The following is a 16,624-nucleotide window of genomic DNA, read 5'->3' as shown; positions in this document are numbered from 1 at the left end:
GGGTTGGAGTGTGCCTAGCACTAACCTGCAGAGTGGTGGTGGGGCTTGCAAGACCTAGAGGTGAGTGTCACTTTCTGGAATGCAGTATAGCTCAGTCACCAGGTGCCTCATAACCCTGAGTGCCTCACAATGATTTTCCCCCAACCTGGGTTGATCCTAAAGAGCATGCAGGTCACATGCACAGTGTCTGTGAATAGCTGCAGCCCTAGTCCAGCAGTTGTAACCCCAGCAGCCTGTTAGCAATATATCAGTCACACTTTAACTTCCACCAGCCTTGGTTACTACTTGCAGGTGGCCCCAACACCTAATTCTGGACGTGTTCTGCACCGTCCAGCCCTCACCTATATAGTACAAACTATTAAGAGCCACTGCCCCTGCAAGAGGTCAATATTCAATATTTTGCTACTTTAACTGGAGCTACCAAAATGTTCCATTTAAAAATACATTGGATTGGGCTTAGATTAAAATATACTTCTACAACTTCTATGGGTGCAGGGCTGTGCGTTTTGTACATCTTATAAAAACATTTTCTTTTCCCATAATGTTGCTATGCATGTCACTGTAATAACATTCACCAGAAATTTATTAGTTTTCAAATGTCACAACACATGATACCACTTTATTAAAAGGGTGTGCAGGTTGTGAATATACAGGTGCTGCTTTTGATCACAGAGAGGGCTCATTTTGCTGAGCATGTCTGGTTGAGTTGCAGTGAACTGACCTGCTGAGCTCCAGCAAGAAGAGACCAGGTGTCCTCATACTAAGAACAGTCAGTATCCATGCGCCTCACAACCCTTGGTCACCCAAATATCGGAGTCTCACAATGAGCCAACACAAGGCATGGTAGGGAGCTCTATATAATGCTCTTCTCAACAGGCGCTCCATGCATGCTGGCTAGAGTTTGCTGGTAATAGTTGGATAGCGTGCCACCCACATGTTAGCTAACATATGCACGCCTGCATTCTGAGTCTCTTTTGGCTGCTATCCATGTGGGAGATCACTGTGGTTCATTCCCCTTGGTAGCTGCCAGCCCACTGTCATGCGTCATCATGGGATGGCAGATGCATATGCACCTTGCATCAACGGATGCTCACAAACTCCTTTTCCCTTCTGGTGCTCCTGCTCCCCCAAAGGCAAAATATAGCCCTGTCTCTCTTCATGGGCTGACTGAAAAAAATGTTCAGGAAAGAGTTTAGCTCTACCACTTCAACCTGCTCAGTTGCATGCTAGTTGCTATTTTGCATTAGTTTTACTATGGTACTGAAGGCATTGGAAGTCCAAGATATTTAATCATGTTCATTCTATAAACACCATTTTTACAGCACATGGCATTACAAATTCTTCACTGCTGTGTGCTTTTATGGGGAGGGAAGGAGAAAAGAACCAGCTGTAAATTATTTATATATCTATCAATTTTACCATATTTTCAGTTATGTTGCTGGCATTTACCATTGTTTTCTAAATGTTCTTAATACCTGACCTTTCTATGCCTTTTATTCCTCAGTGGACTCAGCGTCTGCTAAAAACAACAACCGTACACATGAATTCTTTGAATGAATATAAGTACCCATAGTTAAATGCATAGCAACACAGTAAATTTAAACCCAATCTCTTACAAAAATGCCTTGAGCATGCACAGGCAGTGTTGGGGGAATTAATTGAAAACAAAAGGAACAAACTGATTTGCCAGTGTTCTTTTTCTGTGTTCTATATTGTTCATATAAACAGATCCTCTGCTGGCATAAACTGGATTAGCTCATTCAGTTAGGTTGATTTTCACCAGCTGAGGATATTTTTTTCTCTTTTTACTGTCTGTAGTTGTGTGATGGGGTGTTCACACCACAGCCATAGATGCTGGAACTAGGGGGATGCTGGGAGTGCGGTAGCTTGAAGTGGCTTGGAGTGGCTTCCATTATATACAGGTTTTACAGTTTGAGTCAATGGCTCCCAGCACTCCCAGTTCCAGCATCCGTGTCCACAGCTCGCCTGAAAGGGTTAAGCAGATTGCACAGAGGTTCCCTGTGCTGGGGTCTGAGTTCCCTGCCCAACACTGAAGAAAGTGTCATAAACCTGAATTAGAGGACAGCCTGGAAAGGCAACTGGAGAGCTGGTCTTTCTAGAGCGTCTTTGATACCCTTAGAAGGAGAAATGCATGTAGTGACCAGGCTAGGGTGACAAACCATACAGAGGGAAAACCAAACCCTGAAGAGAGGGGAGCATTCTGAGTTCCAGAGCATGAGCGTGGCCATAGTAATAAAAATGATGGAAAGGGGTGTCAAACCTGGACAGAGCTAATCCTCTGAGCCAGGACTGGCTCTAGACTAAATGTCATCTCAGGCAAGGAACATCTTCAGTGACCTCTATTTGTTAAACTTTTGAATACCTTAATTTTATTGCATTTGTAGCCCATTTTGTAAGTTTGATACATGATTTATCTGTCAGATGAAACTACAAATTTGTGTGCAAGGATCTGTAAATCTCTATTTATTCATGCCATATTTAATCAAATAAAGTAATTTGTTACCTCTATGCATATAGAAACATCTAAAATTGAAGAACAACTGAAATATAGTATCAAAAAATGGAACGATGTACCAATGTTGGATGCACGAGTATTAAACAGTGTTACACGAGATGACAGCCCTAGAATGTTACATGTTACTTCTAAGATTATCTTTTCCCTTTTGTTGCCAACAGAAAAAATGACACCCTGAGCAAGGCTATGTCTAGACTACAGGCTTCTTTCAGAAGAAGCTTTTCTAGAAGAGATCTTCTAGAAAGACTTCTTCCAAAAGAGCGCGTCCACACTGCAAAAGCGCATCGAAAAAGTAATCTGCTTTTTCAAAAGATAGCGTCCACACTGAATGGACGCTATCTCACATGTAAGCTGTGATTACTATGGATGGAATGGTCACCAGGGCACCTGTGCTTTTTCCTCTTTCCTCTTCTTTTAAAAGAATTCCCTTTTCCCCATCCACACACACCTTTTTCCGAAAGAGCTCTTTCGCAAAAAGGCTTCTTCCTCATATAATGAGGATTTCCAATGCCGGAAAAACCCCTCTGTTCTTTTGATTTTCTTTCAAAAGAACGCAATTACTGTGTGGACATAACTCAAGTTTTCTCAGAAAAACAGCCATTTTTCTGAAAAGAGCTCTGTAGTGTAGACATAACCACAGGCATCCCAAAGAATCACCTGGGTGACCTGCCCCTAAATCCAACCCTGCTCTGAACAGCCAGGTGTCTTAGTGGTGAGTGAACCATGTGAGAAAGTGTTTGAACTGGTACTAAACAATAAAGAAAAGATAACATTTCCTAGCATCTCCTAATGGTGTAGTTGGGAGAAGCTTGAGATAGTGGCATTTTATGGTGGCTTCAGAACTTTTGTGAAAATGTTGTACGTATTAAGTAAAATGTCTTCAGAGCTTTATTTAATCAGAAAAACATTTAAAAACCTTTAACTTTAAATTAAGGTAACTTTAATTTACATTTGGTAGCATGAAAAATTAAAGTGCAGGATTTTCAAAACCTTGAAAGTTTAGTAGGATTTGTATGTGGCAAACTTCAGCCCTGCATTCACCCCTGGCATTATAATAATATTTGTAGATTGCATGCCTCATTGGAAAACTCATAATTTGTTGCCAATAATGTCCGGATAAAATGTGTGTGGCAACATTGTACATAACACTGTAAGACTCCACTGTGTGGTTTTATTAATACATGTTCCAAACCACAGCTTGGCACCTGTCCAAACAGAAGTCGGCAAACAGGTCTGTGTCAAACAAAAGGATGTGTGCTCTACTTAATTTGCATTGAAGCAGCAAACAGAGTCATCAAGCAGGAAGGATAGACACAGAAATCTCAAGAAGGTGAGGAAAAATAGCTGAAATCACTTTCTCCCAACAACTCTGTCTCCTAAATCTCATCTGGAAATATTTTCCCAGGGAGGAGCTGACATGATAAAAAGGAGGGCAGGCACCCCTAGGAAATCCCTTCTCTTCATCTCTCACTCTCTGTCCATCAATTATAAGCATCAGAAGGAACAAAAGATGTAGTCATTACATGGAAGAAGGGGTCCTGGCCTAGAAGTTTGGCCTGTAAGATTATTGAGAAAGAAACTTTGCTTTGAATGTAACACAGTTTGTTAAGTTCGGCAGTAGCTGCACTTTATATTTACTTCTCCTGTTACCATTTCTGTTTTTATGCCTCATTAGTTGTATTTCACTTCACATTTCTTTACAGTTAATAAACTTGTTTTATTGTTTGATCTAAACCTGTGTGTTTGGATTGAAGTGTTTGGGAAACTCCATTTGGGCTAACATGATTTGTGCATATTATTTTCTAGTAAGAAAATGATAGACTTTATATGAGAGGATTAGGTAGTACAAGACATATATTTCTGGGGAAAAGTCTGGAACTAGGAATGTACCAGGGTCACTCTGTTGTATAGTTCAAGCTGATAAAAGCCAAGATGTGAATGACAGGTTGCAAGTTCACACAGATGGGAGTGACTTACATGCCAGATGCTGATTATGAGCAGTCCAGGAGTGGAGTCAACAATAGCAAAGCAGTGTAAAGGGTCCCCCAAGTTAGAAGGAAGGGGTGGCATAGTTAGTCATTTGTCACTCAGTAGCCTAAACTAGACTGGGTATAGCAATTGTGCTACCAGGTCATGTACATGCTTTTCAATGTAAAGATACTTCTGTGCAGAGTTCCTGAATTAATTATTATGATAAATAATTTGCAAATATGGAAAGAGGCAGAGCTATTTTGTTTTTTGAAAGAAACAGGACATTCTATAGGAAAATGCATCAAGAGTCATTTTTGAATGTTTGGCAAAAACTTGCAAAAATACAATTTAAATAGGCTGAAATTAAAACCAAGTTGTGCACTATCCAGTTTATGCTACTGCCTCTTTTTTATCACTTTACCTTCATCTTTGCGCTTCCTCTTTCCTCCCACCCTCAACTGTTTATTATACCAAATGTCCTCTCACCCCTGTTTGCTATAATGAATGTTGCATCTTCTCTTAAATTAGGTCCAGAGCCTACAACTGGTTCCATGTATGTGGACCTCTGGTGACCTGAAAAATCAGTTGTTGTTCTGAGGCTGTAAGCGCTGATCCTGCCTGTGTACACTACGTGGAAGATCAATGCTACTGTAGTCAGTCTTCTGGGGTTTGAATTAGCAGGTCTAGCAAAGACCCGCTAATTCAAACTGAGAGGGTGCTCCTTCTTGCGCCGATGCTCCTGCTCCTCACGAGAAGTAAGGGAAGCCAATGGGAGTATTTGCTAGACCTCCCACTGTGTGGACAGTGCTGAAACATGAAATAAGATACTTCGACTCCAGCTACATTAATAGCTGGAGTTGCTTATTTTAAGTCGATTTTACCTTGTAGTGTAGACCTGGCCTTTTAGATCTGCTAAAATGTAAACATGACTTGGAGCTTTGAACCGTAAGCTCTTCAGCAAATACTATATCTTACTATGCTTTTGCATTCTACCTTGCACAATGGGGCCTTCATCCCAATTGGGGGCCTTTGGTTGCTATTTAATAAATAATAAACAAATAATAAATAAATGGATTTATGAGAGTTGAGTCCCTTAGCTCTATTTCCTATCCTTAGCTTGCTTTCTTCAGTGGTATTCTTCCTCTCTTTTTGTTTCCAAGGAACTATTTCTTCTTTTTTTCTAAACAATTCTGCCCTTCGTATCTGGAAAAGTCCAGGAGGAGTAATGGCCAAAAGGGAGATGCTGACTGCTGAGGTAGACATTAGTAAGGTTGATGTCTAGGAAGGTCAGACCTTTTGTGCAACATGCTTCTTGTGGCTCTGATTCTAGCTTTATAGAAGAGGTCACACTCACCTGAACCTCATGGCTACGTCTAGACTGGCTTGATTTTCTGGAAATGCTTTTAACGGAAAATTTTTCCATTAAAAGCATTTTCAGAAAAGAGTGTCTAGATTGGCATGAATGCTTTTCCACAAAAGCACTTTTTGGGGAAAAGCGTCCGTGGCCAATCTAGACGTGCTTTTGTGCAAAAAAGCCCCGATCGCCATTTTCACAATCAGGGCTTTTTTGCGCAAAACAAATATGAGCTGTCTACACTGGCCCTTTTGTGCAAAAGCTTTGCGTAAAAGGGACTTTTGCCCGAACGGGAGCAGCATAGTATTTCCGCAAAAAGCACTGATTTCTTACAGTAGGAAGTCAGTGCTTTTGTGGAAATTCAAGCGGCCAGTGTAGACAGCTGGCAAATTTTTCCAGAAAAGCGGCTGATTTTCCGGAAAAACTGGCCAATCTAGACACAGCCCTCGTGTACTGGATCACTCTGCAGTGGGGAGAGGGTGCAGAAGGTTGTGAGAGCAGTCATTTAGGCTGCTTTCTTATCTGAAAAGAGGCTATGTAAAAATAGAATCTCCGTACTGAAGAGATGGTCTCCCTGCGTCTATTTGGAGTTCACGTCTAGTGATTTGAGTGAATAATGTAAGATTTGTAATATATTTCTGCTCAAGATAGCACTGATGAGCCCACACAGCTAAAGGAGAAGGAAAGGAATGAGATGCTATTTCTTACTGTGTATCAACAGAATTGCTAACAAAGCTGCTCTTGCAGATTCTGAACCCCCTGGGGTCAATGTGTGAGCTGTATTAGCACCTAGGAGCTCCAGTCATGGACCATGACCCTGTTGTTTGTACAGCATTAAGCACAGATGCTTATAAGAACAAGAGACGATAAAGAAATATAAGGACTTAGGACTGGAAATGCCCTCCTGGGACATTAGGTCTAATTGCCTGCTATCACAAGCAACCCTATCAGATAATCCCATAAGATTCTCAAAGTACATCTTAAAATTAGTTAGATATTTGCCTCCACTCCTCTGAATGGGAGGCTATTCCAACAACCTTCTTCTAATCTCCAGACTGAGTTCATTCATGGGCAGTTTATACCCATTTGTTCTTGAACAAACATTGTCCTTAAATAGCTTAAATAACTCTTCTCCCTCCCTGGTGTATTTGTAGTCATCAATCATATCCCTTCTGTGGTTTTGTTTTGGCCTGTCTGTATCCAACTAATAACATGAGGGATTATCAGGAAACAATGAAAAAATGCTGGTCAGCTTAATAGGCAGCGGTCTCAGCACACCAGTGGCCTTAACTGTTGTCAAGATATTTTGTAACTTTCCTTGCAGAGGAGAGATTTGAAGGGAGGCTGATGAGGTAACTTTCCACATATTTGCAGGGAGATCCTCCCTGGCCTGAGGAGCAGCACAGGGGAAAGCATGAAGTTACTTTTTTTATATATTGAACAAGTGGATGATGAAGGATGACATCATGGGCCCATGAGGAGAGAGGAAGTGACATCTTGAGGGTGAGGTAGGCTTGGGGTGGACATTGAATGGTCTTATATTTGATGGGGAGCAAGTGAAGGGATACAAAGAGGATGCAATGGTCTAAACAATGGGCTAAGAAAATGATCTTTGCAGCAACATTGTGAGTGGAGACTACTGGGGTGTGATTGCATTATATCAAGGCCAGAGGGAAGAATGAGCAGTAACTGAGATGAGACCATGGGCAAAAGCTTAACTGTGTGAATGGATAAGAAAAATTGTATTATAGAGATTATGCAGAAAGACTCTACTGTCTAGACTGAGACTGTAGGTGAGGAGGCTCAGGTTATGGTCCTGAATGACAGGCAGGATTGTGGTGGCTTTCATAGGAAGGGTGGTGTGTAAACAGATGGGTTGAAAATCAGAACTCTGATTTAGTTATACTGAACTTCAGACAGACCTGAGATATGAGAGAGACAGGCTGAAGTTTTAGTTTGGCCAGAAGGAGATAGGTCTGTCGGAGAGTACGTGTACACTACAGCATTAATTTGAGTTAACTTAAATCGAAATAGTTTCGGCCACTGATGGCCGTGCAGGCAGGGGCGCCGATTGCGCCACCCCGCCTAGGGCGCCGCTTGCTGCAGCCGGCCTCGGGCCGCTCCTGAAGGCCGGAATACTGGTTTTGAGGATTAACTTCTTTTACTGGACTACCCTACATTCCCTATGACTCAAGGCTTATATTCTCACTGCATGTTTCCTGGAGATCCGGGGCTCAGAGCTTCAGCCCTGAGGGGTATCCTGGGGCTTCCAAAGGTTTGAAAATATTTAATGGAGCACCCTCCCAAATGGGTCTAGCTGAGATTAACCCAGTCCTGACCCATGTCTCTTCCAGGCTGGGAGTAAAGATCCTCATTTGCTTTGTGATATGATCATGTGGGTCTCCTTCCTACATGACCCCACTGAATGATGGATTTCCACGTGGCTCTAAGGGTATGTCTACACTACCCTCCTAGTTCGAACTAGGGGGGTAATGTAGGCATACCGCACTTGCAAATGAAGCCCGGGATTTGAATTTCCCGGGCTTCATTTGCATAAGCGGGGAGCCGCCATTTTTAAATCCCCGCTGGTTCGAACCCCGTGTAGCGCGGCTACACGGGGCTCGAACTAGGTAGTTCGGAATAGGATTCCTATTCCAAACTACCGGTACACCTCGTTCCTCGTTCCACGAGGTGTACCGGTAGTTCAGAATAGGAACCTAGTCCGAACTACCTAGTTCGAGCCCCATGTAGCCGTGCTACACGGGGTTCGAACCAGCGGGGATTTAAAAATGGTGGCTCCCCGCTTATGCAAATGAAGCCCGGGAAATTCAAATCCCGGGCTTCATTTGCAAGTGCGGTATGCCTACATTACCCTCCTAGTTCGAACTAGGAGGGTAGTGTAGACATACCCTAACACTTGGTGCACCTGCAGAGCTTGCTTCCAGGTAGATATGGTGGTGATCATGACTAACCAATGTTCTTGTGCAACTGTTCACACAGGTTCTTGCTTAGGCCCAAGAGATGATTGGATGTAGTATGCCCATCATTTCCCTTTCCCCTATTGCTAGACCCTGCCATATATTTTAAGAACTTGGGGATACTCAACGAAGTTTTACAAAAAAAGAAAAAATGGTAAAAGCTTATTTGTACTTCCCTCTCTGGAACAAAGTAAAACTAAGCCCTAGCCCATGAAAAGTGTTCATGAAAAAAATCTTTTCCAATAGTCTAAATTAACAGTCCCTTGAATCTACTGTGGCTTGTCTGCTTCATAGGTGTCCAATTTCCTGGTGGGCTAGCACATTGCTCACTGTTTGTTAAACTTTACATAGACAGATGTTTTTAAGTAAAACATTTCATGAAGGCTAACGCACCAGTGAATGCTGACATCTGCAAGGCACTACATCACACAGCTTTGTCTCAGGCCCACCCACGCCTTCGCAGCCAGGGGCACAAAAGTACGCAGCTCGTGTCTGGAAGAAACTGGAATAACTATGAACTTCAGCACTTTCAGCACAAATGGTAAAACTTATTTCTTCAGACTTCAGGTTTATGTCACCTTGTCCAACAACAAAATATGTTTTCATAAACAATTGCAAAGTCCATGCATGATGAGGCAAGAGAAGGATTTTAGTCTGCGCCTCAGCTCTTTCCCCTCACAATACAAGTATGTATTAGTCTCTTCCATCTTAAAAAACTGCACCCAACACCACACTTTTCTCTTCAACGTCCACCCCTTTCCCCGTCTCACTTTCATTTTTAAGGGTATGTCTACACTATAGCGCTATTTCGAATTATCTTAATTCAAAATAGTTAATTCGAATTAAGCTAATTCAAAATAATGCATGTATACACAAAAACTATTTCAAAATAGTGCTTTGCTATTTTGAAATAGCATGTGCACACTGAGTGGACCCTGATCCGAAGTTAAGGCTGGCTGGAACCAGTGCTGGCAGGGCATCAGGTTAGGACTTGGTGTGTGGGACTGCTGCCTGAGGCTCCGTGCTTAAAGGGACCCTACTCCCACCCCGGACAGACAGTTCTCAGGGTTCCCTGCTTGCTTGTCTACCTCAATGAGGGACAGCAAAGCAGTCCTATCTTGGAGTTCCCTGAGTACCCGCACTCGGGACACCACAGCACTCGGCCACATGGAGCCAGAGCTGCCCCTAGGCACGCCGGTGAGTCTCTTGGGGTTGTTGCCATCAGCCCAGCTGCACTTGCTGCAGGCTGCTATCCGGGGAGTCCATCGGGGGGCTGTCAGGATCCAGGAGGCCCTGCGGGAGAGCGTCCACCCTGTAGAAGCAGGACTAAGGGAAAGGGGATTTGGGTGGCCATTTCAGGGTTTGGCAAGGAAGTAATTGTTTAATGTTATATGTAATAGAAAGGTATATATATTGGCTTTTAATTGTTTTGTATTTGAAGAACCGCTTTCGCTGTCTTCCCTTGCAATATTGCTCGAATAAACTGCCTCTGGCTACTTGTTGCTTAAACACAACGCAAAGTGAAGGCTCGTTTTCTTCCACAACCCCTAGGAGCCCTCAGAGCCACCCTTGTCCTCCCTCCCGGGCGCTCGTACCCCATTCCTCCCTCATGTCCTTCCACTTACCCCTCCCTAGCCCACCTTCCTGATGTCAAATAAAATACACTTTTTTTCAAAAATAGAAACTCTGTTTATTTAACAAAATGGTGGGGAGGGGGGATGAACCTCTGGGGAGACTGGGGAAAGGAGGTGGGAGACAGGAGGCAAGAGGGTGGGAGAGTGAAGGGGGAAACCTGGGAGGAGGGAGCTGGAAGGGGGAAGCAAGAGGAGGAAGGGGAGGGAAAGCTCAACGCTCAGGGGTCGGGGTCTCGTCGGGCCACATGTCTCCCAGCACTGCAGGTGCGGGGGCCTCGGCGTCCCCAGGGTGATTGGGGGGAGGGTGTGGAGGTTGAGGTGGGGGGTGTGGAGATTGAGGAGAGAGAGGCAGGAGTGGGAGAAGAATTGGGAGGAGGAATGGTAGTTGGGGGGGGCAGCAGGTGCTGGAGCAGTACGAGACAGCAAGCTCTGCACCAGGGTTTGCAGATGGGTACAGATGGCACGATCCTGAGCAAGCAGCTCCCTCTGGAGCTCCCATTCCTCCTGTGCTCACTGCTCCATGATGCGGGTCAGGGCTCGCAGGGACCCCAGGTGTTGGTCTCCGTACCCCTGCTGTGTTGTGGTCGTCCTGTGGACTCTCGGGTGCGGGAGCATGTCCCGGGTAGGATGGTGCACCCTGTACGTGCAGCTGGTGCGGCTGTGGAGAAAGAAGAGAAGTGGTCAGTTCTCCCAGGAGACACAGTGGGTCCCTTCTGCAAGGTGAGGATGACCATGCCCTGCACCGTCAGAGCTGCTGTGCTTGCACAGAGGCCATAGTCGGAATGTCCGGCTATCCCCGGGAGTGGGAGCTGCCCTGAGACCACACTCATGCCCCTGTGTTGTGTATAGTGTGGGTGAGGTGGGGGGGAGATGTTAGAGGGGCCTTGTGAAGGGAGGGCGTCCTGCTGTGTCCCACCCAGGGGTCAGGAGCATGTCAGGTATCTTCACACACGCGTGCGGCTATCAAGCCATGGCCCCTGTGTGGCAAGCGACTGGAGCCACCTGACCAGGGGTGTCACGGCATGTGCTCGTATGTGCACAGGTTGCTGCATGGTCCGTGGTAAGCAAGGCCCACATGCACGTTCCCTGGTCTCCCCCTGCTTCCCCCGCCCCCCGGGAAGAGGACAGTGATGACACTTACATGGTGTGGCCTCCCCGGATGTCCCTGGTGACTCCGCTGCTGGGACAGCTTGGGAGTCCAGCCAGTGTGGCACCCTCCGTGGTACCCTCCGTGGTGGTTCCTCCTCTGCGCCCTGGTCAGGGCCCTCTGGTCCCAGCTCGCTGCCCCCCGGAGTGGCACGGACCATCTCGCCCCCCAGGATGCAGTCCAGTGCCTTGTGCCAGGTGTCTGCCCTGCTGAGGAGCTGCCCCGAGTGGCCCTGGCATACCCCTGCTGCAGCTCTTTAATTTTCAGGCGCACCTGCTCCTGGGTGCACCTGTGGTCTTTCTGGGCCATTGTGGCAGTTATGCGGCAGTAGATGGCCACGTTCCTCCATCTAGTGTGGAGATCATGGACATTGGGAGCCTTCCCCCAAACCTCAATGAGGTCCATGATCTCCTCACTAGTTCAGGAGGGAACACGGCATCTACGACCCCTGGCTGCCTCCTGTATGCTGGGGGACTGGGCGGTGGACAGCTGGCTGGCACTGGCTGCCCGGCTTATGGTGGGGCCACTGGTTCAGGGGCAGAGACTGCTGGCAGGCCTGGATCTGGCAAGTGCTGTCTGTCCAGAGTCTACCCCTTTAAGGGCTCTGGGGCTGAGGGAGAGGAGAGGAGTTTTCCTGCTTTGGCCCAGAGTGGCCGCCAGGGGAAACTGGGAAGGGCTGGAGGCCAGCTAATTCGAATGACTTGTCTGCACAGCACTTATTTTGAATTAGCTATTTCGAATTTGGCATTACTCCTCATAGAACTAGGTTTACCAAATTCGAATTAAGTGCTCCGCTGTTTCAAATTAAATTCGAAATATCGGTTTGCATGTATAGACGCTATTAAAGTTAATTGGAAATAACGGCTGTTATTTAGAATTGACTTTGCAGTGTAGACATACCCGGTAAGAGTATGTCTAGACTGCATCCCTCTGTTGGCAGAGGGATGCAGATTAGGCAGGTCGACATTGCAAATGAGGCAGGGATTTAACTATCCCATGCCTAATTTGCATAACAATGGCCACCACGTTTTGCCGACACAGCACTTTGTCAGCAAAAAGCGGCAGTCTAGAGGGGGATCTGTCGAGAAAGAAAGCCTTTTTCTACAGATCCCTTATGCCTCCTGCAAGGAGGTTTATAGGATCTGTCGAAAAAGGCTTTCTTTCTCGACAGATCCCCCTCTAGATGGCTGTTTTTGGCCAACAAATTGCTGGGTTGGCCAAACGTGGTGGCCATTTTTATGCAAATTAGGCATGAGATATTTAAATCCCTGCCTCATTTGCAATGTCGACCTGCCTAATCTGCATCCCTCTGCTGACAGAGGGATGCAGTCTAGACATACCCTCTGATCACTGACCATACTGTTTACACACAGTGTCTGGTATTTTTCTCCTCAAATTCCATCCTGGGCCTTCTCCAATCTGGCTTCTGCCCCTTGCCCTCTAATGACACTGTTCTCACCAAAGTCTGTAAATACCTCTCTCTCTCTAGACTAATCTCATAAACAATATGCCATCCTTGTGATGGGTTGTCTGCCCCACACCAGCCCCTCATGGGTTAAGGTGTTTGGCAGGTCAATTAACCTGCCTAGTGTGCAAGGGAGGGGGAGCTAGTAAGCAATGAGGACCGATTAAAGACTGAAGTTGTACTGGGCAGGAACAAGCACGTTTTTTATATTGCCAGCTTACTGAAGGCAGAAAGAGGCTTCAGGGAAGGGGTCTGCCGACATACTCTCTAAAGCTAGGGAGAAGAGGAAGCCTGGCTCCACAAGGAAATGGTATGCCTGGAGGAGGATAGAGAAGAAGCCTGATAGATACAATGTGAGAAAGAACAGAAAGGTATGGAACAGTGAAGACCTTAGCTGCTGGTTGTAGGTCCCTGTGCTGGAACTCGGGGTATGTCTACACTTGCCCCCTAGTTCGAACTAGGGTGGCAAATGAAGCATACCGAAGTTGTAAATCAAGTGCAGGATTTAAATATCCCGCGCTTGATTAGCATAATCGCAGCCGGTCACCATTTTAAAATGCCGGTCGCCCGATTTAACTTGCCGCGTGTAGATGAGGCAGTCTGATTTAAACCCCTTCCCTCAAATTAACTGCTACTCCTCATTGCAGTTAATTTGAGGGAAGGGTTTCTGATTGAACTACCGCATCTACACATGGCAAGTTAAATCGGGCGACTGGCATTTTAAAATGGTGACCGGCCGCAATTATGCTAATCAAGCGTGGGATATTTAAATCCTGTGCTTGATTTGCAACTTCAGTATGCTTCATTTGCCTCCCTAGTTCGAACTAGGGGGCAAGTGTAGACATAACCTCAGAGAATAGGGCAGGCCCAGGTTCCTCTATCAGACATTGGGGAAATAGCCGCATTGAGGGACAGTAAAGTGGAAGATTTCCTGTGCAGCTGGTACAGAGAGAGACTTTGGTATGCAAAACATCCAGAAGAGTGAAATGACACTGGCGTGATTGCAGGGCCAAGCCAGGAAGAGGGAGTAGTTGAGTCCCAAGAGAGAGATGGAAGGGGTATCAGACTGGCAGAGCTCATCCCCAGATGCAGCCACAAGGGCCTGCGTTAGTGGTGAGTAGAGTACACCGTGACAATCCTTCTTCTGGGTCACCGGTCAGTTGACTTTGACAGTCCTTCATGTTTTCTCGAAGTCTTTCCTTTGCTCACATAAGTCTCTTCTCTTCTGGTTTGCTTCCTGCCTCTCTATTTGTTCTTTCAGTGTGCCCTTTGGAGGACCTGCTTCATTGTTTCTTCAGCCTTCTGTGGAAGCTCCACCGGTTGAGTCCTTGCTCTGTGTGGTATGTCTAATCCCCAAAGAGTTAAGTAGAATTGGCACCAGGAAAGAAATACCCACAACATCAGAGAGTTCTTCAAATGCATTTTTACCATATCCACATTGTTATTAAAAGGGCTTTCACTATGTGGAGAAATAGTCTTAGTAGACATTTGACAAGAAAAAAAATATGAAGTAACTTTATTTTGTTTAATAACCTTTGCTGGGAATGCTCTTTTGCCATTAGCAACTCCTTAGTGATGGATTATGATTCAAAAATTGCCGTTTACCAGAGGCTCCGCTCGTGATGTGGAAAAAAAACCTGATTGGACATCAGTAGCAAAATGCCAGTGCACCAAAATGTCACCTTGAAAACCTTGAGAATGATACAGTTTGACCTTGGGGCATAGAGGCGCTGATATTTTCAAAGTTCATCAGGATGGCACATTCAGTCTTGAAGTTACAAAAGCTACAAGTCAATATGTATAGGTAGAGGATGCTGTGTGTCAAATTTAGCTTTTAATACACAACTATACATTTAACAACTCTAGCTTGATTAGTTTTGTCTTGTTATATATGTGTAAATGAGAACACAATCTCCCCATGGTCTATTTAAATGCAGTAAAAAAGAAAAGCACCCTGCCATAAATCAATTATATAAAATCTTCTATGTTGTACATTGAAAGTCACATACTTTTTTTGACATGTGCAGCAATAAAAAATTATTAAAGTCTATACTGTATTCCAGACCTCTGCATAGCTGTGCAAGATTGGAGAGAATCTTAGGATGGGACGGGGGGCGGGAATATATCAGGATCATAACAAGGGCACTCTTAAAATCAGGAATAAGAAACCTTTCGGAAAAGGCTTTATTTTCCGAAAGATCCCGTCTAGACTGGCGCTTTTCTCCGGCAAAGCCCCAAGCCGGAAAAAAGCGGCAGCCATGTTTATACAAATTAAGCGGGGGATATTTAAATCCCCCGCTTCATTTGCAATTCCGACTTGTCTCATCTGAATCCCTTTTCCGGAAAAGGGGTGCAGTGTAGACACAGCCCCCGTCTTTAAAAACAGCTTAGTCTAATGTGGGGCCACATGCTGTAAATGTATTGCATAGTATCATTACAGGACAGAATTAAGGTCTTCTGTGTATCTCAACTGTGCCTTTCCCTACCTTTACATATCTTGATATTTTCCATTGTAACATTAACTCTGAATTTTTGGTGTTAAGATCATGACAACATCCCTCGAAGGTGTTACATTATCAAAATGTACTTTCAGCCTTAACTTCATGCTAATGGTCTTGGTTTGTTTCTGTCTAGAAATAGTATCAGGAGTAACAATAAATAATTTGCTTCTCAGGAAAAACCTCTCCTACTAATCAATCACCTATGTAGTGTTTGAGTTTGAGGAGAAGCATGTAAAGGGACAGTGGTAACGAAAATTAGTGAGTGCTAGTACTAATTGGTATGATAATTGCAAGACACAAGTTCCACTAAGGGCTGTAGTCATACGCTCTCTTCACAAGTAATTGAGGGCATTCTTGATTGGAGGTATCACAGTACTGTACATACCTCCATATATCTTTCCTGTGACGAGGTGAGTCATCCCCGCCACTATCCACCACAAGGGGACAGGGGCGATGCAGGAGTGCGTGCAGACACAGCCCAAGCGGCAACGAGGCAGGCGCTGACAGACACTCACGGGGAAGGGGCGGGCCAGCATGGTGCAGAAATACGGTGGGCAGAGGTGGCTGGGGCATTCCAACCGCACCTGGGACCGGCCGCGAGGAATGACGTCACCAGCGCGCCGGGCGCCGGGGGGACATCACCGGTGCACCAGGCACGAGGGATGATGTCACCAGCACGATGGGCGCCGAGAAAAGGAGAACACCCGCTGAGGGGGAGGGAGATGACAGAGATAAAAAGGGGATGAGGGAGGCGCAAGGGGAGGGAGGTGAATGCGGAGTAGGTACAGAGTCCAGGGGAATGGAGGAGGAGTAAGGGTTTTCTCCGAGGAAGGGGGAGCCGGGTGGCAGGGTTGAATATTGGCCCAGGGTAGGGTCGCGGAGCCCGAGAGTGGGCGCGTTTAGGGGTACGCCCCCACCTACTGCCACTGGGAATGCGATTCCCAGTGTCAGGGCCCTGGGCCGGGGTCTACAAGAGTGGGTGGGTCCGGACCCCCCTCCCTGCCACCGGCAGGCGTTTGTAACATGACTTAAGAAGGC

Source organism: Pelodiscus sinensis, chromosome 1 (genome assembly GCF_052426305.1).
Source record: "Pelodiscus sinensis isolate ZL-2025 chromosome 1, ASM5242630v1, whole genome shotgun sequence".
NCBI lineage: Eukaryota > Metazoa > Chordata > Testudines > Trionychidae > Pelodiscus > Pelodiscus sinensis.
The sequence above is the reverse complement of the archived record's forward strand: the minus strand, read 5'-3'. Positions refer to the sequence as shown.